This window comes from Gorilla gorilla, chromosome 1, assembly GCF_029281585.2.
Source record: "Gorilla gorilla gorilla isolate KB3781 chromosome 1, NHGRI_mGorGor1-v2.1_pri, whole genome shotgun sequence".
Taxonomy (NCBI): Eukaryota; Metazoa; Chordata; class Mammalia; order Primates; family Hominidae; genus Gorilla; species Gorilla gorilla.
The window spans coordinates 87,958,960-87,980,271 of NC_073224.2; the positions used below are offsets into that span (position 1 = coordinate 87,958,960).

Here is a 21,312-nt window from a genome sequence, read left to right on the forward strand (position 1 = left end):
GAGCAACTGAAAATTGAAATTAAAAGTGATACTTCCAATAGCAACAAAAATGTGGCATGCCTACAAATTAAATTAACAAAAGATATTCAATATCTGCACACTGAAAACTACAAAAACATTCCTGAGAGAAATTAAAGAAGACCTAATTAAGATATACTGTACTGATGTGTTGGAAGAGTCAATATTGTTAAAATGTTAGTTCTCCTACATACCTAGCAGAATAGCTAACATAATAAAAAAAAAGTGACAATGCCCCATTCTGATAAAGATGTAAAGAAACTGGACCTCTCATACATTGCTGATAAGAATTTAAAAATATCACAGCCTCTCTGAAAAAGAATTTAGTAGAAGTCATTCAAACCTAAACCTACACATACCATACAACTCAGAAATTACAATCCTGTGGCTGAGTGTGATGGCTTATGTCTGTAATCCCAGCACTTTGAGAGGCTGAGGTGGGCAGATCACTTGAGGCCAGGAGTTTGAGACTAGCCTGGCCAACATGGTGAAACCCCATCTCTGTTAGAAATACAAAAATTAGCCAGCCATGGTGGCATGCACCTGCAGTCCCAGCTACTCAGGAGGCTGAGGCAGGAGAATTGCTTTAACCCGGGAGGTGGAGGTTGCAGTCAGATGAGACTGTGCCACTGTACTCCAGCCTGGCAACAGAGCGAGACTCTGTCTCAACAACAACAACAACAACAACAACAACAACAAAAAGGTAAAAAAAGGAAAGAAATTACAGTCCTGGGCATTTACTTCAGAGAAATAAGTATGTACATATGCATAAAAACCTGCATGTACACAATTGCTCACAGCAATTTTATTTGTAATGACCAAAAACCATAAACAACCAAAATAACCCTCAATAGATGGATGGTTTAACAAACTGTGGTATATCCAGACCATGGAATGCTACTCAACAATGAAGAAGAATGAACTATTGATGCATGCAACAACTTGGATGGATCTCAAAAGCATTATGCTAAGTGTAAAAAGCCAGTCTCAAAGGTTATATATAAATGTTATATATATCCTCATATAACATGAATCCATATATAACATAAATGTTATATATAATCCACATATAACATTTTTAAAACAAAAATATTATAGAGATGGAAAACAGATGAGTGGTTGCCAGAGGCTAGGAACGATGGAGAGGAAGGTGGGTAAGAGCATAAAGGAGTAGCACAAGGGAGATCTTTGTGGTGATGAGCAGTCTTGTATTTTGTCTGTGATAGTGGTTACACAAACCTACATTTGATAAAAAGACATACAACTGCACACACACATTGAACAAATAAATACCTTGGAGTAAACAGACTGAAGGGCATCTGTATTTCTTTGTACCATCTTTGCAACTTCCTGTAAACCAATAATTATTTCAAACTAAAATTTAAAAAAGGTGTCAATTTTCCCCAAAGTGGTGTATACATTCCATAGGATCCCGTTCAAGTCCCAGTAGATATTTTTGCAGAAATTGTCAAGATGATTCTAACATTTATATGAAAATTCAAAGGACCTAGGATAGCCAATACAACTATGAAAAAGATAAAATTGGAGGACTTATCATACTACCTGACTTTAAAAATAATTTTAAAGCTATGATAATCAAGACGAAGTAGTGTTGCTGAAATGGTAGGCAAATAGATCATTGAAACAGCGTCCAGACGTAAAGCCACATATATATAGTCAATTGATTGTGGGTTTTTTGTTGTTGTTGTTGTTTTTTGAGATGGAGTCTCACTCTGTCACCCAAGCTGGAGTGCAGTCCGAAATCTCAGCTCACTGCCACCTGCACCTCCTGGGTTCAAGTGATTCTCCTGCCTCAGCCTTCTGAGTAGCTGGGATTACAGATGACCGGCACAACGCCGAGCTAATTTTTGCATTTTTTAGAAGAAACGGGTTTCAACATGCTGGCCACGCTGGTCTCGGACTCCTGACTTCAAGTGATCCACCTGCCTTGACCTCCCAAAGTACTGGGATTACAGGTGTGAGCCACCGTGCCCAGTCATCAATTGATTTTTGACAAAAGTGAAAGGGTAATTCAATGGAGAAAGAATAGTTTTTCCTATAAATTCTGCTGGAATAGCTGGTTATTCATATGCAAAACAGTGAACTTAGAGTCACAGCTTATGGCATATACAAAAATGAACTCAAAGTGGATTATATACCTACATGTAAAACTAAAACTGTAAATTCCCTATAAGAAGAAAAAGAGAAAAATTATTGTGCCCTTGGGTAAGGCAAATATTTCTTAGATATTTCACCAAAGGCACAAATCATAAAAATTTGATGATTTGAACTTGACAAAAATGAAAAACTATTACTATGTGACAAACACTATTAAGAGAATGAAAAGACAAGCCATAGTCTGAGAGAAAATATTTGCAAGTAAAATATCTGTTAATGATCTTGTATTCAGAACATGTAAAGAACTCTTAAGACTCAATTTTTAAAAAAAGGATGGAAAAAAGACTTGAGCAAAATTTTACCACAAAAGATACATGGATGGTAAATAAGCACATGAAATATATTCAATATTGTTTATTAGTTGGGAATTACAAATTAAAACCGTGGCGAGATAAGATTGCACATCTATCAGAATGGTTACAATATTAAAAAACTGTTCATATCATGTGCTTGCAAGGACGTGGAAGAACTAGAATGTGGTTGGTGGAAGCATGAAAGAGTACAGCCACTTTGGAAGAAAATTGGCAGTTTTACTCCAAGTTAAACATATACCTACCATATGTTCCAGTCATTTCACTCTCAGGTACTTAGCCAAGAGAAATGAAAACATATATCTGGACAAAAACTTGTACATGAATATGTCCATAGCAGTTTTATTTAACAAACTGAAAATGATCCAGGCATTTTTCAACAGGTGAGTGAATAAACAAATTGTGGCTTATTCATACATTGGAATACTTTTTAGCAATACATAAAGAATGAACGATTGATGCACACACAACATGGAGGAATCGCAAAAGAATTATGCTAAGCACAAGGAGCCAGACAAAATATAGTATATGTGGTAGGATTCCATTTATAGAAAAGTCTAGAAAATGCAAATAAATCTATAGTGACAGAGAGTAGATCAGTGTTAGCCTGGGAGGGGTGGGGCTGGGGAAGGCTTGGAAGATGGTATTACAAGGGGACATGAGAAAACTCAGGTGGTTGATGGTTATGTTCATGCTCTCGATGGTTGCAATGGTTTCAGGGGTGTATGTGTAAGTAAAAGTTTATCAAATTGTGCATTTTAAATATGTACAGTATATTTTATGTTAAGTATGCCTCAATAAAGCTGTAAAAAAAAAAGTATGTAATGGCAAATGGACCAAAAAGACCATATAACAGACCTTGTTTTATAAAGGCAGACGCTGCAAGTTTCACAAAAGGCACCTGCATCTCTCCTGTTGCCTCCTGCTTCTCTCCCCTGTGGTAGAGGAAGGGTCCCTCCTTCCCTCCTGTGCTCTGGGTCCCATCCCTTTGACCTTCTTTGAAACTTTGACCTTTAGTCTTCACCCTCCTCCTGTCGCCATTCTTTTACTCTGCTTTGCCTATTCCCCTGGGGACACAAATGTGCTCTTGGTATCTTTCTTTCTTTTTCCTTTTTCTTTTTTTTTCTTTTTTTTTTTTTTTTTTTTTTTTTGACAGAGTCTTTGTCTGTCACCCAGGCTGGAATGCAGTGGCGTGGATCATGGCTTACTGCAGCCTTGACCTCCTGGGCTCAAGCAATCCTCTCACCCCAGCACCTGACCCCAAGTAGCAGGGGCAATAGGTGCATGCAACCACACCCTGCTAATTTTTGTATTTTTTGTAAAGACAAGGTTGCACCATGTTACCAAGGCTGGTCTTCAACTCCTGGGCTCAAGTGATCTACCCACCTCACCTTGCCAAAGTGCTGGGACTACAGACATGAGCCACCACACCAGGCCTGTTAATCTTTCATTTTAAAACCAAAATAAAACTCTTCTTTATCTAAACATACTCCCCTAGGTCCTGCTCTCTATACACACCCCCTCAACAAATATACACACATACATGCACATACTGAGTTCCCCAAATCTGATAATAACATTTTTGTAATTTCTCCCAACTTTGTGAATTTGGACATAGCATGTCTGCTACACTATTTATTAAACTAATGAATTGTGATAAAAGTGAATATAAAGTAGATACTCTGTTAACACACAGTTGATATGTATTAACAAGTAGATCAAATAGATCTAGTTTTGCATTCTGGTTCTGGCAGAATTCAACAGTCATGGTATTAAGTGTGACTCTGAGTAGGTTATTAAACTCCTTTAAGAGTGTTTGCTACTTGTAGATGCATTTATGATACCCATTTAATGTATTTCAAGACTTGGTGTTAGAATTAAGTGAAATCATGTTGTTCTGTGTGCCAGCATCCTGCCAGGAAGACATTAGACTCGGTGGATAGCCAGCTGCTGCACTTCTGCCTGCCTGGGCACCAGAGGCTCAATCTTCCTCCACTTTCTCTCTTCACTTCTTCCAATGGGGTTGCTTCTTTTGGCGTAGGATGAGTCAGCGCGGCTCAGCACCTCACACAGAGGGCTCACCTCATCTTCCTTAAACCCGCCAATCCCTCTTCAAGCCCAATAAGCATTGCTAGGCAACATCATTAGTCCACACCCATCGTGAGAACACTCATTGGCCACAGAGCATGGGAGCCCTGACTCACTCAGAGCTTTTCAACACTTTCTCATTCTCAGCCCCAACTCTATGTCTGTCTCCCTAAAACACTGATTTCTTTAGAGCAATTTAATATTTCAGCATTTATAATAAAACTACCTTCCCTGCAGTCAATCAATATAATGGTAAAATGAAATATAAATAAATAAAAATAAAACCCTACTCCTATGGCATTTATCTGTACTTTGCAATAGGGCTACTACTTAGATATGCTCTTGTATTAGACTCATTTGTTTTATGTGTATGTTTTTCCCCTGGCTGAGTAATCCTTGAGAATTAAAACAGTTTTCTAAAATCAAATCAAGTACATAATATAGTGCTCAGTTTATATCTGTTCCATGGATTTTGATGATATCAACTGGGAAGTCATAGACACCCAAACTACTTAGTATTCTTCTCCCACCTCCACATCAATAAGATTTCTTTACTCATATATTTATTCTGTCTTTGGAATTACTTTCCTTTTCACTTTGATTCCAGAAGGAAGAGGCCCAACCCAGACCCCACCTCCTCCATGAGACTTTCTCTTACTGCTTCTGCTGAAGTTATTCTCTCCCTCCTATGACCTTCCATGGTACTGGACTGGGATTCAAAAGATCTATATGCCAATTACTAGCTGTGAGAATGTAGGCAAGATATTTACCCTCTCTGAATCTTGGTTTTCCGTAACTCTAAAATGAAGATAATAACACCTATCTCACAGGGCCATTGTGAGGATCAAATGAGGTAATGTGTATGGAAGCTCTTTGTAAAGTAAACTGAGATAAGTAAATGAAAGGGATGATTATCTCTATTATAGCTTTTATCTAGTCTGCCTTGCATTTTAGTTACTTGTCAGTGGATCTGTCTCCTGAATTGGCTTGAGAAGTCCTGGGAAAGTAAGAATGTTTTACTCATCTCTGTAACTTCCACTGTGCCTTGCACATGTAGGTGCACATTAGAACCTGTTGAATTGAATGAATTGAAGGGCACTGGACCCAAGCCCTTCTTCCTCCAGAGAAGTAAATGTCTATCACAGCACTGGTAATTCTATGGACAGCTAAAGAAATCCAAAAACATTTGCTTTCTTTTTTTAATGCACCAGAAGATGATTTTCAAAGAAGAAAGGGGAAATCATTTCCTCTGATATGTGCCACATGCTCAAAGCCTGCAGAGCAAGTAACCAACACAATTCATCAAATGAGATTACAGGAATTCAGGAAACGGCAAGTCCTAATTAAGCCAAAACAACAATCCACACCAGATGCACGCTCTATTTTCAAGCTATGATCTTGTATTTTATTATCCCACAGAGTACTGGAGTCAGGACTTGTAGCAGAGGGACTGAGCTGGAAGCCAAAATAGGATGACAGTCTAGTTCTTGTGGAGGAGTCTAAGCTGGAATATCAGATGTTTGTATTTAAAGTCAAGAACATCTTCAAACCAGGGAGGGGTTAGTGCTCTTAAGTGACCAATGGCTGACTTCCTGGATTCAAACAAGGAAAAATGATGTTGAGAATTCTGTTGTAAGTATTCTATTTTTGTATAATTTCTTCAGGAGTTTTTATCTACCCCTCCTGGTAGAGTTGGGCCCTTTTGCTCTGCGTTCCCATCATTCTGTGCCCATCTCTTCTTAGCCCACAACACACTGGGAACAAGAATGGTCACTTGGTCCATGTTGGGTCAACCAGTCATTCTTTCTTATAAGGCTTTGATCATAGAGACCGAATTAGTCACATGGTGTTAAGATTGAAATCTTTACAATCTCTGCAAGAGGAAATGTTGACTAGACCACTGGGTGTGACTTCAGAGGTCTGAAAGAGAGCTGTGGGCTGAAAATACACATTTGTAAGTCATCACTATATAGATGGCTAGCCATGTGGATGACATCTTCCAGGGTAAGACAGTATTAGGAGAAGAGAAGAGAGGAGACAGACAGGAGAGGAGGAGGAGAGAGAGCTCAGGTTTCAGATTTACCACTTATTTATTTGGTGATGGAAAGACCTTTGATCATCCTGAGTGACTGTTTTAGTTTTTGTAAAAAATGTATTTATTTATTCATTCATTTAGTTGACAATTTTTAAAATGATTATTATAAGCCAGATACTGTGCAAGACGTTGGTGATACAGTGGTAAATATAGTGGTAAATATAACACACAGCAGTATATCATATAACATACAGTGGTATAACATACATAGTGGTAAATATACAGTGGTAAATATAGGCTTTCTCTCTCTCTGTGTGTATATATATATGTGTGTATATATATATAGCACATCTTTATGATATGTAAATATATTTACATATAAGTATATAAATTTATATATCAAATATATTTTTACATAAATGTGTATTAAATATATGTTCATATATTATATATAATAAATATGTGCAAGATATTGAGAACACAGTGGTAAATTGTGGATACTGCATTTTAGCAATATAATTCTTGTTGCAGTCTGATTGACAACATAGAGCAAGTGACCATTCTTGTACCTAGTGTGTTACGGGCTAAGAAGAGATGAGCAGAGAACGACGGGAACACAATATATCGACATATCTCTTTATCTCTCTCTCTCTCTCTTCACGGAGAGGTGTGTGTGTGTGTGTGTGTGTGTGATAAAGATAGAGGAATGCTATGATAGGGTGTGGCCAGGATGATTTTGATGCCCGTTTGAGAGGCAGCCATTGCAGTCCTGGGGCATCAGGAGAAGTTTCTGGAAGAATAACATTTAAGAAGAGAACTGAGGAAGACATTAGCAGTCATCCAAGTGAAGGTTAGGAAGTAGGAGGATATAAACTGGATGGAGGGAACAACAAACACAAAAGCCCACAAACAAGAGAGTGCATAGTGAAATGTAAGGAATGATGAACAATTTCAGTCTGATTTAGAGAGAGGATCTGCAATGAGGAACGATGAGAGAGTCAGGTTGGGTCCAGATTACAAAGTGTCTTGTAGGTTGGTTTTAGGAGGCAACCTTTCATCTCAGAGAAAGTAAAAAGCCATGGAACAGTTTTAGTTATGGAAATTTCAATAATAGAATTGTGTTTTAGCAATAAAATTCTTGTTACAGTGTGGAAACTGTATTGGAAATAGAAAGGCATGTTAGAAAACTGTTGAAATAATCTAGATGAGGAATGAAGATGCCCTGCGTCAGGACAGTGGTTTAGAGATGAAGAAAATGTTTGGATGATAAAGAAAAAAAAAAAAAAAAGCAGGCTACAGCAGTAACTAGGGTTCCTGGCATGGATAGAACTCAAGGAAAATCAGACTTCAGTAGTTAGGTGGCATTTTGATGTCACTTTAGCGATAAGGAGCAAATGAACTAAGCCACCATGATGATCTCTGACTTCCACATAGTTTTCTTTTTCCTTTTTTGAAACAGAGTTCCATTTTGCTTCCCAGGCTGGAGTGCAGTGGCACGGTCTCAGCTCACTGCAACCTCCGCCTCCCAGGTTCAAGCAATTCTTGTGCCTCAGCCTCCCGCGTAGCTGGGATTATAGGCGTCCGCCGCTACAACCGGCTGATTTTTTTTTTTTTTTTTTTTTTTTTTTTTTTGTATTTTAGTAGTGACGGTGTTTCACCATGTTTCCCAGGCTGGTCTTGAACTCCTGAGCTCAGGCAATCCACCCATCTTGGCCTCCCAAAATGGTAGGATTACAGGCGCAAGTCACTGTGCCCGGCCGACTTCTACATAGTTTTCTATATATACATATATACAATGTGAGTATGTGTGCATATATATGTGCATGTATTTGCTTTAAGAAACCATCAATAATACCCTCAATTTTCAACCATAAAGACTACAAACTTACCTACATCAGAATCTAATGTTGCTCCTTTTCACTGTAGGAAAAGAAGTTGTCCATCCTGTCTGCCATTGGTCCTTCTCTCTGTGCTTTGGACCCTTCTGCTTTATCTTCTTGTGAACAATTTCCCCTTCCTTCTCTTACATATTTAGACCCTACATCTCAAATGAATCCTTTCTATTAGTGTTAAAAATGCCCGTCTTACCCAATGAAGAGCATACACCTCAACCCACATCCCTCTTCCAGCCTTTCTTTCTAACGTCCAAACTCACTTCCCCCTTTCCTCCCCTCTACCCCTCACTCCTCAGCACACTTTAGTCTCATGCCCACTCCCGTCATTTTCCAGATCCAGCTCTGAGTAGGCTCTCCAAAGACCTCTATATTTCTAAATTCTTCAGACATGTTTCAGTTTTCCCCTTACATGAATGTCACAAAATCCCTTTTATTTACAATCTATTTTTAATTGAAAAATGCAAAAGAGAACAAAGAATAATATAAAAAGCACCCATGTAATCAACAACCAAAATTTAAAAATGCTTTTTCACATTTGCTTCAGAGCTATTTTTTCAAAAAACAAAACATTACCTTCTTAACGTCACAATTCCCATTTCTTCCTTCTCTCTCCTGGGGGCAGGCATTTATCAGGAATTTAATATTTATCCTCCATTTGTGGCCTCAGGGCCTAGCACAATGCCTGGTACATAGTAGGTACTCAACAAATATTGTTGAATACATCCATCAATAAAAAAATAGTTTATATTTCAGTGCTTTGGTGAAATGGGGAAGGTTATTAATTTTCTGAGAATAAGATGGGGGAAAAAAGCCTAGGGAGAATGCCTTATGATGAAAAGGCACGTAGGATTCCTATCCGTAGGCATTTTGCTGGTGTGGTTCTAAAATATTACGTAGTCTAAACTTTATGCTACACACTTCCAGTGACAGCTAATATACTGCTTTATAAAGTAACCCATTTCATTTCCGTACACCTTGGTTGAAGAAAATATTGTTTTTCAACTTGACATCTCTTTTCAGGTATTTCCCTTGAGTATTTCCATAGTAACCACTATGCATGGCACACGCTTAGCTGAAATGGAGGATTTTTCTCCTTTCAAATGACAGTCAAGAGGGTGGAACTTGAAAACATTTCCATAGTGAAGTGGATGCATAGGAGGTAGAGAGGAAGTGAGTTAGAGAGGGATGAAGGAAGAGAGGGAAAGAGTGAGAGAAATACAGAGTACGTGAGCAAGAGGTGCTAAGATCCTTCTCAATGAAAAAGAAAAAAAGGAAACGGTAAGTAAAGTTAGATTAGTTACAAAGCTTCCCAAACTATATTGTTGTGTACATACCACTTACACATGCACATACATACATATACACTCACAGAGATGTATACAAGTAAGGCAAACATGCAATTGGTGGGGAAGAATCAGATTTGGAGCTCTATACCTGCTTCTGAACCCCATGTTTCAGCAAAGTATTCTTCATGCCAGTTGGTTGCTGTGGAAATACTCTGAGAAATTCTCCACATGCCTGTGTTAGTCCTGCAAGAGAGATTCTGTAGTGCAAATACATATAGTCTTAAGGAGAGGTTAGAAAAGCAGAATGGCCCAGTATGATTTCATTTTATATACCCCCAAATTACTTAATGCAATGCATCCAAGAAATCCCAGTAGCCACATAAATACTTTTTTTTTAAACTAGTTTGTAGGTAAAAGGTTGCCTGGCATTCCGCTAATTTCTGCCTGGCTAGAAAATATCACCACTCTCTATACACATGTGGGAGGAAAAGTTTATGAGAAAAGAACAGACTGGAGTCAGGAAACTTTTCTTCCTGTAGCAGATCTTTAACTATGTACTGTTTGACCTTGGGCAAGTAAGTTCCCTCTAGGGCCTCATTTTCTTATTTGTAAAATGAGAGGAAAGCACTAGATGATTCCAACAGATTGCATCACAGAGGAGGCTTTTGGTTGTAAATGACCAAAATAAAAAATTCAAAATTTCAAATTAGCTTAAAAATACATGATATGTATTGGGTCATGAAATTAAAAAATCCAGAAGTGGGACTAGCTTCAGGTAAAGTTTCCGTTAGTACTTCAACAATGTCACCCAAGGACCCAATTTTGATATCCATTTCATCTTGAGGCTGGTCCCAAGATGGCTGCCAGAATCTCAGGGCTACATGGCATCTCATGTAGCAAGAGTGTTTGCACTGGATTCCCAACAATCATTCTGAAAGTTAGTCCGATTGGACCAGCTTTGGCAACAAACGCACCCCTTAATAATCATCATAGCTGGAGGATAAAATGTGGATATCAGCTTAACCTTGGCAATATGTGCTCTAAATAGGAAGCAGAGAGAAAATTCAGTTTTCCTGGAAATACAGGAATCTTTAAGAACAAAGCAAAGACAGCTGGAAAGAGGGTAAGGGGACTACTCGACAGATAACCAACAAATGTCTTCTCTCGGGTTTCCTCAATTCTGGCATCTTCTACTTGCTTTTTCTGCTCCAAGGGAGAAGTAAGTTGGCTTTAAGCATGAAAGAGGACATCGTTTGAAGCTCTTTGTGCTTGAAAGTTCCTATTGCCTTTGAATTTTGCCCTAACCATGAACCTCACAGAAAACTACACAATAACTTCAGTGTAAGCCTTTTTAGTCTTTTGAACAGTTAATGAAAATAAAACATATGGAGAAATAGGGAACACACATATGCACACTCACACATGCCCACACAGACACACACAGACACAGACACACACACACACACACACACCCTTCCTGAGCATATGTCCATTCAACTGCATAACACTTGTCCTTTCCCTGTTCTTAATTTCTTATTTTCAAAATTAATCTGCCGTTTTCCTTTATACTTTAAAAATTTGCACTAAACTTCTAACTTTCTAAGGACGAATAGAGACACCTTTCTCTTTCCTTTATCCCTTAAGCACATACATGCACAGACACGTATACACATATCATATATTATACCAGGAAAAAGAAACCCCTATCAACAAACCTGAAATTGAAAAGCCTTATCAGTTACCACATTTCAGGCAGGGTAACCAAAAATCAAATTTCAAATGATCTAAATATAAGGAAATATATTACCTTATAAAGAGAAATCTTGAGTTAGGATAGTTCTAGGTTAACTCAGCAGCTCAGCAATGTCATCCAGTCCCTGGATTTTTTCTCCATCCCCGCCCTGCTTTTCCTAGAATGCTGGCATATTCTCTTAGGGTGACTCTTCTCAGGGTACCAAGATGGCTGCCGTAGCGCTAAGCATCACATGCTCATGGTAAATCTAAAGACAAAAAATAATACTTTCTCCTCCTGCTTCCTTTTCATAAAGCAAAACAAAATCTTTTTCTGGACTACTACCTCCTTTCAAGCAGACTTCCCCTCATGTCTCTTTGGTTAAAGCAGTCTTACATGCCCATTCTTAAATTAATCCCTGGAAAGATGAATTACCCCAGTTGGTGTGCCAATCAGGTTCACTTCCTGGGAGAGGGGTTCTCTCTTAAAGCACATAATTGCCTGTTACCTGAAGCTAATAGAATCTGCTACAAACGATTTTCAGAAGAAAATGCTCTGGTGAAGGATGTGTAACACGGAGCCTTTCTCTAAAGCCCCACCCCTACCCAGCAGTAGACTTTCCCTCCAGTGTCACTGGGCAGAAGGGGTTACATGCCTGTTCTGAAATACCAACTTACCACAATTCCCACAAAGAAGTACAGTAATCATTCCTGTATTAAAATTTCTGTTTCTCTTTTTATTACTGGCCATGGAAATGAGGGTGATTTTTTTTATTTTATTATTATTATTTTTTTATTTTGAGACAGGTTCTTCCTCTGTCACCCTGGCTGGAATGCAGTGGTGCAATCTTGGCTCACTGCAGTCTCTAATTCTCAGGCTCAAGTGATCCTCCCGCCTCAGCCTCCCAAGTAGCTGGGACCACAGGTGTGAGCCACCACAACTGGATAATTTTTTGCATTTTTTTAAGAGATGGGGTTTCTCCTTTTTGCCCAGGCTACTCTTGAACTCCTGGGCCAAGCAATCCACCTGTCTTGGCCTTCCAAAGTGTGAGGATTACAAACGTGAGCCACCATGCCCAGCCGAGGCTAAATATCTTATCACTATTGTGCCTCAATTTACTCCTCTGTAAAATTGAAATAACATTACAGCATCTACAAAATCATATGCTTTTGAAGGTTAAATGAAATGAAGTAGACATAAATGGCACAGAGAGATACTAGTATTCTTTAAATATTAGTTCCTTTCCTGTATTGCCATCTTTCTTACTTTCCTTCACCTAAAGACCTAGAAAGAAGAGAGTCACACAGCACAAAATACATTAAAATTTTCATGTAGCTGATTTTTTTTCACAAGATGGAGTCTTGCTCTGTTGCCCAGGCTGGAGTGCAGCAGTGGCGTGATCTCAGCTTACTGCAACCTCTGCCTCACGGGCTCAAGCAATTCTCCTGCCTCAGCATCTCAAGTCGCTGGGATTACAGACATGTGCCACTATGTCCAGTTAAGTTTTGTATTTTTAGTAGAGATGGGGTTTCACCATGTTGGCCAGGCTGGTCTTGAACTCGTGACCTGGTGATCTGCCTGCCTCCACCTCCCAAAGTGCTGGGATTACAGGCATGAGCCACTGCACCCAGCCTAATTTTTTATTTGTCTTAAATTTTGGGATACATTTATTATATGAAATAAATACATGTTAGCATATTCATTTTGCTCCGTATTTAAGTCTTTATAATCCCAGTCGGCCTGGATCTAGAGCTCATAACTTTGGTGCCCTACCTTTGCCTCCTGAGTCATCTCTTATTGGGGTTGTAGGAAAGCTGCCCATCTGTACGTGAGTATATTAGAATGAAATTGATTGGATAATGTGACCTATTCAAAGGTCATCAGGCCCCCTCAATTCTGTCACTTTTAAGTCTCCCATTAGCATTTTAATTTTAGACCAATATTTGAGTTATAGTTCTATGTATTTAGCTAGAGAAGAAAGGTTTTGCTTAAGGATCATTGAAGTTAATATTGTGGCAGAGAAGGCTTAATGGAAGAGTTAATATCTTAACTGGATTTTGAAAGATGATGAGAATTTGTTAGTAGGAGAAAGGGATAAAGGTCATGCTGGGCAGAGGAAGCCACATGTATAAAATTTTGGAAGGAAAAAAGAACATACCAAGTTTATTTTAAAAACAACATTTTAACACTGGAGAAGCCTGGCAGCAGATGTGGCTGGAAAGAGGGAGCTCAAATGCTGAAGACCCTTTTATGCCACACTAAAGAATTTGGACTTTATTCTATCAACAATGAACAACTACTAAAAAGTTTAATTAGGGAAGAGATATGATTAGACTTATGGTTTAGCAAGATATTTCTCTCCAAAATAAAGAGTTTGGGTGATTTTTTTTTATGTTGGTGGATAAAATAGAGGCACTACTAACCAACATTTTATAGGAAGAAGGAAGAACAGGTTTGGAGAGGAAGATAATGAGCTACCTGAGGACATGTGGAGTTAAGATGTTTTTGGAACATCCAGGTGGAGATCTTGGCTTACCATTGGACCAAAGAAGAGGAGTGCAACCTTTAAACATTGTGTAACTGTCCACTTTCCCTAAGCTCCCCCAACAATACCAATTGTTTTAATTTAGGATTAAATTTAATTTAGGATTAAATAATAATTTAATAAATTATTTGATTAAATTAAATAGCTTACAACTAATTTAATATGATAAATCAATGATTTAGAATTTAAAATTTAAAACTGTAAAAGTGCTTTGTTTATAAAGTTTAATAATAATAGCCCTTTTGGTTATTCTGTTTCTGTTTTTGAATTTATCATCCAAAAAAAGTTCAAGTAAATTAGCTAGCCAAGATTTTCCTGGACAGAAAACAGACTTACTCTCTCAGGAGGTTATGCTTGCTTAAGTGTTCAAAGTCTTCCTCGTTTGTCAGAGATTCCATGTCCTTGCTCAATATGAAAGTGAGACAACTATTCAGTCTCTTGCTGGAAAACAGCCCAAAGATGGGAGCTATGTTGACGATCTTCTGCTGTAGTAGCCACTGGTAATGAATATTGGAGAATAGCCATAGTTTTGCAGTGTCACCTTTGAATTCCTTCAAAATTGTTCGGTGAATTCCATTCAGAGTGAGTTATTTTATTTACATTAGTTTGACAATTTGATTTAGAAAATTCTGTTTATTTCCAATTCCTTTCTAACTAAAAACCAAGTGTTACATAGACTATCTTTCTTTTTCACTTGGAATAAACATCATTTTGTGGATGGACTGTAACGGCTGGCATCCCATTAAGCTGTGCTCCATAGAACATGGAAACATGAATACAGTATTTGAACTCTGACTCTATCGCAGTAAATCCCTGGATTAACTGCTGGCTGATACACTGCCTGGAAATGAAGAGAATCATCAAATAAACCATCAGATAAGGTGACCAAGACAGTCAGACTGGAAAACCGCTAGCTCATCTTTTTTAGTAGCTCATCTAAATGACTAAACTGAATCTAATACTACACAATCACTTCTCAGTTAAAAGCTTGAAGGATGCCTGAAACCTGCTTATTTAAAAGTCTTTATTTATTGTACTTGATGTAGAAATAATTTAGTGTTACGTTTCAGATTATGCTTATAAAGAGACATGTGAGGTCTTATATGTATGCAAACTCTATTCATTCTTTCATTCCTTCATTTTATTTATTTGTCATAAATTTTATGCTATGTTGTGTCATGTCCCATGTCCATGTTAGGCATGGAGATAGTAAAGACAAACATGATCCTGTTTCTCAAGAAACTTAAAATAAGTTGAAGGTTGTGATACATAGCATTAAGTGTCATGTTAAAATTGCTACAGATATGAATATTAAGAAAGTATATTGCTAAGGAACAACAGAGAAACATCAAAATCGTACTGAGGTATTAGGAAATGTTTCCTAGAGAAAGTAATCACTACACCGATTTTTATCGAATGGGTAGGAGATAGCTTCATTAACAAGGTAAGAGAGGAAATTCCAGCACAGGGAGCATTATAAACAAGGCTGATGATGTGAACATGCAGAAGTCTCTATACAACTTGCCTGGAGGGTATGTGGATGTCATAGGTGAGATGGGGTGAATTTTTCGAAGATAAAGCTATAAAGGGAGATTGGGATCAGAATATGAAGAAGCATTTAAATTTTATCCCCAAGCCATTTCTTTTGGAATTCCTCTCTTGCCCCTGTGATTGTGTCAAACCTTCTTGTAAGTGCTTATTGCACAATGGACCTTTTTTGGTGGAACTTATCACAGATGTTATTGGCATTTACCTAAATAATTGATTACTTGATTCATGTCTTTTTTCTTCACCAGATTGTTAGTCTTCTGTGCTCCTGCTTCTTTACCTTACACATCTTGGTTGATAACATCCCCTTTGCTATAAGCTCCATGAGGACAGAGATGCTGTTTCATTAACTTTGTATCCCCAGAACTTATTACAGTGCCTGGAACATGGTGAATATTCAGTAAGTGTTGACTGACTGGATGTGTAAATGAATGACAGACATCAAAGCCACTGAAAGTCCTTATGAAGTGAATAATTTGCTAGATTGCATCTATATTCTGGAAAAATCCTGCTGGGAGTAGCCTTGAGTGATAAATTGGGAGAGAGACAGATCAGAGGCAAGGAGAACAGGTGGAAATAGTGCCATTGAGAATTAATGAGAGTCTAAATCTAGTAGTGTCAGAGAGAGTAAGAGAAGAAAACAAATTTATTAAGGAAAAAATAGATTTATAGATACTATAAGGCTTGATATCTATAGCTTGGTATTTAACTGGATGAGGGGAACATATGACATTGAGATATTTAGGATGACTATTGCAGACTGGGTTCCCCAGGAAACAGACTCTGAGGCATAGATTAGTATGCAGGAGGTTTATGAGGGAGTGCTCCCGGAATTAACACCTGTGGATTGGAAGGGACGCTAAGAAAAGAGAAGGAAAAGGAAGGAAGAGAAAGAAAGAGAGGGGAGGGGAGAAGAAGGGGACTCATTAATGTGGAAATAATAGTTGAAGTGAAAGGAGATAGGCAGAGAAAATTGGATTTGAGAGAAAGGAAGGAAAAACACAATGAAATGTTGTTCTCAGAAGTCAAAGAAAGATAGAACTTCAGGCAGGAGGAAGCAAGTGACTATGCCTAAATGAAGTAAGATAAGAACCCAAAATCATATGCTGAATTTAGCAAAACTTGCTGACTTCTGCCAAAATGCATCATGGAATGAAAGGAGCAGGGGTAGGACTTGAATGTAGTGTGTTAAAGCTTGTATGTAGCGAGAGGCATTGCTGTGTGAAAGTAGGGTAGATTACTCTTGGCACACTTGTCTGTGAAGGGATGTGGAGTTATAGGATGGTAGCTATAGAAGGACATGGTGGTCAAAGAAAGTTTTGTTTGTTTTTATTCATTTTTTAAGATTGGAAAGATATGAAATGTTTTTATGCAAAAAGAAAAACACCCATTGAAAAGTTTGAGGACGTAGAAGAAGGAAATGGGAAAGCATGGGACATAGGAAAGCATGGGACCCAAACCACAGGGAATTGGTCTGGCATGCTAGGTGTGAAACCCCTTCCATAGGATGGGAAGGAATAAAGAAAGTAATGAGTACATGTATGGGATTATGAATTTATTGCCTCAGTTTTCTCACTAAAGGGTGTAGGCAGAAATGTCAAATAGATCTCGAACCCCAGCAGCTAGTACTGTGCCTGACACTTAAAAACACCAAATAAAGATCTATCGAGTGAATATGAGAAAGAAGGAATTGCTCTCAGCGACTCTGAAAAACTTCAACCTTTTCTGGATAGCCACACCCCACTACCTCCTTAACATTTCTGCCTGCACCACAGGTCAGTTTCATGGGTATAAAATGTGCATTTACACAGGAACCTCTGCTTGAAACAGGTGGAATATGATTGGTTTAATGCTGCTTTCACTTTCTTGAAACTCTTAATCATTTTAGAGCATATGGCCCAACATTTTTACCTCCTACTGGGTCCTGCAAATTATGTAGCTGGTCCTTCTGCCACCAAGAAGCTGTATCTGGTAGGTAAGACAGATATTAAAAAATAAAAAAGTGAAAGAAAACCATGATGTTCAATGGATTTTAAAAGAAAATGAATAAACAAGCAAAAACAATAAAATGAGTGTTACAAGTGAAGAGGTACAGAGATCTGTGAGACACACAGCAGGAAACCCTAACCTAGTACAAGAATGAGAAGGTCAATGCCAGGTGGAGGTGTGAAGAGTTAGTAGGGGTTAATAACAAGAGGATTCAGAAAGTGAGAATGTTCCCTGCAGAAGGAGAGCAAGTGGGAACATCCAGAGGTTTGAGACAGACTTTTCTTTCAAGTTCACTATGTTTGCATAAGAGAGAGCCAAGGGAAAAGAAAAGAGATGGGGCAGAAAGACGGGCGGGAGTCCGATCATGGATACCACTGTCAACCATTTAAAAAAATTGGAGGCTCTATTCTATTAGGTTCTATATTGCTTCATAAAAGCTAATTAACTTTAGGAAAGAATTTGAGAAGAGGTTTTTTTGTGTGTTTTAGAAAGAACACACTAGATGCTGTATTGAGTGAACAAAAGAACATCAGGATGGCAGGATGGTAAATGTGGAGATCATTGTTAGGCTTTTGCCTTAGTCCAGGGGATGGGAGATGTGGACCCACTAGAGAGTGGCAGTGAGAATAGTGAGAAGTGGCTAGACTTCAGATGATGTTATCTCTTCCAAGAGAGGGTCCATGCTTACTCCTGCCAAGCAGTTAAACTGCCAAGCAGTTAATTCAATCCTGAGTTGAGGTGACTTGAAGGTATATTTCAATCTTTGTGAGATCTGATCTGGTCTCGAGAAGTCCAGCTAAAATTCTGTAGTACATTTATCAGAGCCCCTCCTTCTAAGTGGGCTCTGAACTCTAGCTGCTCCTTAGTGTCTCCGCTATTTCTTTAGAGTCAGCAGATGCCAGCAGGGAAAAGAGGCATTTGGTATTGGACTCACTTCTCAGGGATCCCTTATTTCCAGGATTTTGGCCTATCAAGTCCTTTATTGTTCTCCAAAGCCTTTAAACAGACTTTTTAAAATGTATTTTGTCCAGATTTTCTACTAGTGCTTGATGGGAAGATTGGCCCAATAAGCTGGTATACCACCGCTGGAAATGGAATTATCAAAATTAACTTTCTGGAATAAAAGATATACCCGGTACAAGAGAGAAAAGAGGAAAAGCACCTAAGAAAGTATAAGGCATGAATCAAGACACATTTTATGATGGCTATTATTAATATACCCAGAACAAAGCATACAACTGTTTGAGGGATTCATTATCCACGGGCAAGTAGAAGGAAAAAGAAGAAGGAGCATGTTTGTAGGAGCAATGCTTAGGAGAATCCATGGGGATATACTCAAGTGCATAGAAGGAGTGAATAAGGTTATTCCCAAGAGTGGTCACATTCCACAAGGAGACAGGGGAGGGAAGAAAATATTAGCAAATGTACAGAGAAATGAAATTTGGAGATGAACAGAGTTGAGGAAACTTATACTTGGCTTTGACTTTCTGCTTGAAGTAAGACACAAGATAGTTTGAGGAAATAGGAAAGGAAATAGGATATAGGACAAAGAAACTGTAAACTCAATGCTAAGAACTTCTAAAAAGGAAGATACAGACTCCTGGAGGCGTAGAGATACATCATAGAGAAAAGGACTATGTAGTGGAAGTCCATTCTGGGTGTGTCGAAACAAAAAATTCAGGTGAATAATTACTAAGAAACAACAGTGTGATAAAGTCACTTCTAACACCTCCTCCTGGTCCTGGGAGAGGAAGATATTGAGAAAATGATCCATCGGGGGAAGATGAGAGGGAAGTTCTGTCAAGCTCTGTCATCAAGGGAAAGTCATGTTTAATTTAATAGAACAAGGTTGAAAATGTGTATGAAAAAAATAGTGAGGATTGACTTCCACTTTCAGCCATGAGAAGTAAGAAAATGTGACCCATGACTAGGAGAAACATCGATTAGTTGAAAGATACCCAGAAATAACAGAGATGATGAACTTAATGAACAAGGACATTGAAATTGTTTCTATAAGTATATTCCGTATGCCCAAGAATGTAAAGAAAAATGCAAACATAGTGAAGAAATAGAAAATACAAATAGAACCAATGGAGCTTCTAGAGATAAAAAAAAATACAATATTTAAAATGAGAATTTATCTGAATGGAATTTATGGTGGATTTGACAGTGGACTTGAAGATAGAGCAACTATTCAAAATCAATCACAGGGAGGAAAAAAACCTGATAAAAGGTGAGTAGAAGGGTTTCAGAGGCACTGACACAGTATCTACTTGGAAGCCTTCAGAGAACATGAACCCTGAACAAACTTCAGCTTGACAGGACAGAGATGGAAGCCAAGGAGAAGAGAGTCTGAAGAGCTTGGTTCCTAGGGGATATAGTGGATGGTGGCCATGCATTTATTTATTCTAAAAATGTTTCCCAAAACAAACTAATATTCCTTGGGTGTTTTCTATGTGCCATACTTTGTTCTAGCCCCAGTAGATAAAAAGATGCGCATGGCACAATTTATAGTTCATATAGGGAGGCAGGCAAGGAAACAGGCAACTGCAGGAAGGATACTATGGACCATGATGATCATAAGGGTATTAAAGGAGGTGCTCACTTTCAAGGTCATGCAAGTCAGCCTGTCCCTTCGAGGGAATGCCTCCTTAAATTTTGCACCCTAGATGCCTCTGTCTCTTTTTTATAAATTTTATTTATTTATTTATGAAATAGGGGTCTCACTAGTCCCTAGTCTCTGTCCTGGGTAGGACAAATTAATGATGGTAGAAAGAAGTACTGAATTTAGGACTAAACTACCCAAGGTTTCTACTGTCATTCAAATGTTATTGCCTGCATCACAGCATCCAGTGTTTGAGGGAGGTTGGGCCTCTGGTTTCTCGAGAATTGCTCATCTTTGAGTCCTCACTTCAAGAGACTCTCTCTAACCGATGCCACTAACTAAAAAGCAAAACAAAGACAAATAAAATAAAAAGCTGAATTTAGCTCACAATATGCTCCTTTGCATTCACCGTGTCCTTTACATCTTTCTATATTCTCACCAACAATACTTTATTTCATGGCTCTGTCTTTCTTACTAGACTTTGGGCACTGTAAAGACCAGGACTGTCTTATTCATTGCTTTTTTTGGTAAAGCATTTTTCTTATTGCAGTAAATATATGGAACATAAACTTCTTAATTTTTTTAATTGACAAATAATAATTGTACATATTCATGGGGTACATAGTGATGTTTTGATATGTATAATGTATAGTGATCAGATCAGGGTAATTAGCATGCCCATCATCTCAAACATTTGTCATTTCTCTGTGTTGGGAGCATTCAATAGCTTCCTTCTTGCTATTTGAAACCTTATAATGTATTGTTATTAACTATAGTCATCCTATACTGGTATAGGACACTAGAACCTATTCCTCCTACGTGGCTGTAACTTTGTATCCTTTAACACATTTCTCCCTAACTCCCTCTTCCACCTACCCTTCCTGGCCTCTAGTATCCTGCATTCTACTTTTCATTTCCATGATTAACTTCTTTTAGCTTTCACATATGGAAGAACATGAGGAGTTTAACTTTCTATACCTGCCTTATTTTACTTAACAAAATGTCATCCAGTTATATCCATATTGCCATGAATGACAGGATTTTATTCCTTTTTGTGGCGGAATGGTACTCCACTGTGTATA

The 21,312-nt window shown here is 38.2% G+C and overlaps 2 long non-coding RNA genes across 2 annotated transcripts in view; one reads left to right on the forward strand and one right to left on the reverse strand.

Moving 5' to 3' along the window:
• The window catches only part of LOC129527604 (uncharacterized), a 68,290-nt gene that overhangs the window by 32,922 nt on the left and 14,056 nt on the right, over positions 1–21,312 (forward strand). The window lies entirely within an intron of this gene.
• Positions 5,976–11,907, reverse strand: LOC134758367 (uncharacterized). Its single transcript, XR_010133526.1, has 3 exons — positions 11,619–11,907; positions 9,960–10,068; positions 5,976–6,533 (listed from the first exon to the last, which is right to left on the reverse strand). It is a non-coding gene; the product is annotated as an uncharacterized lncRNA (long non-coding RNA).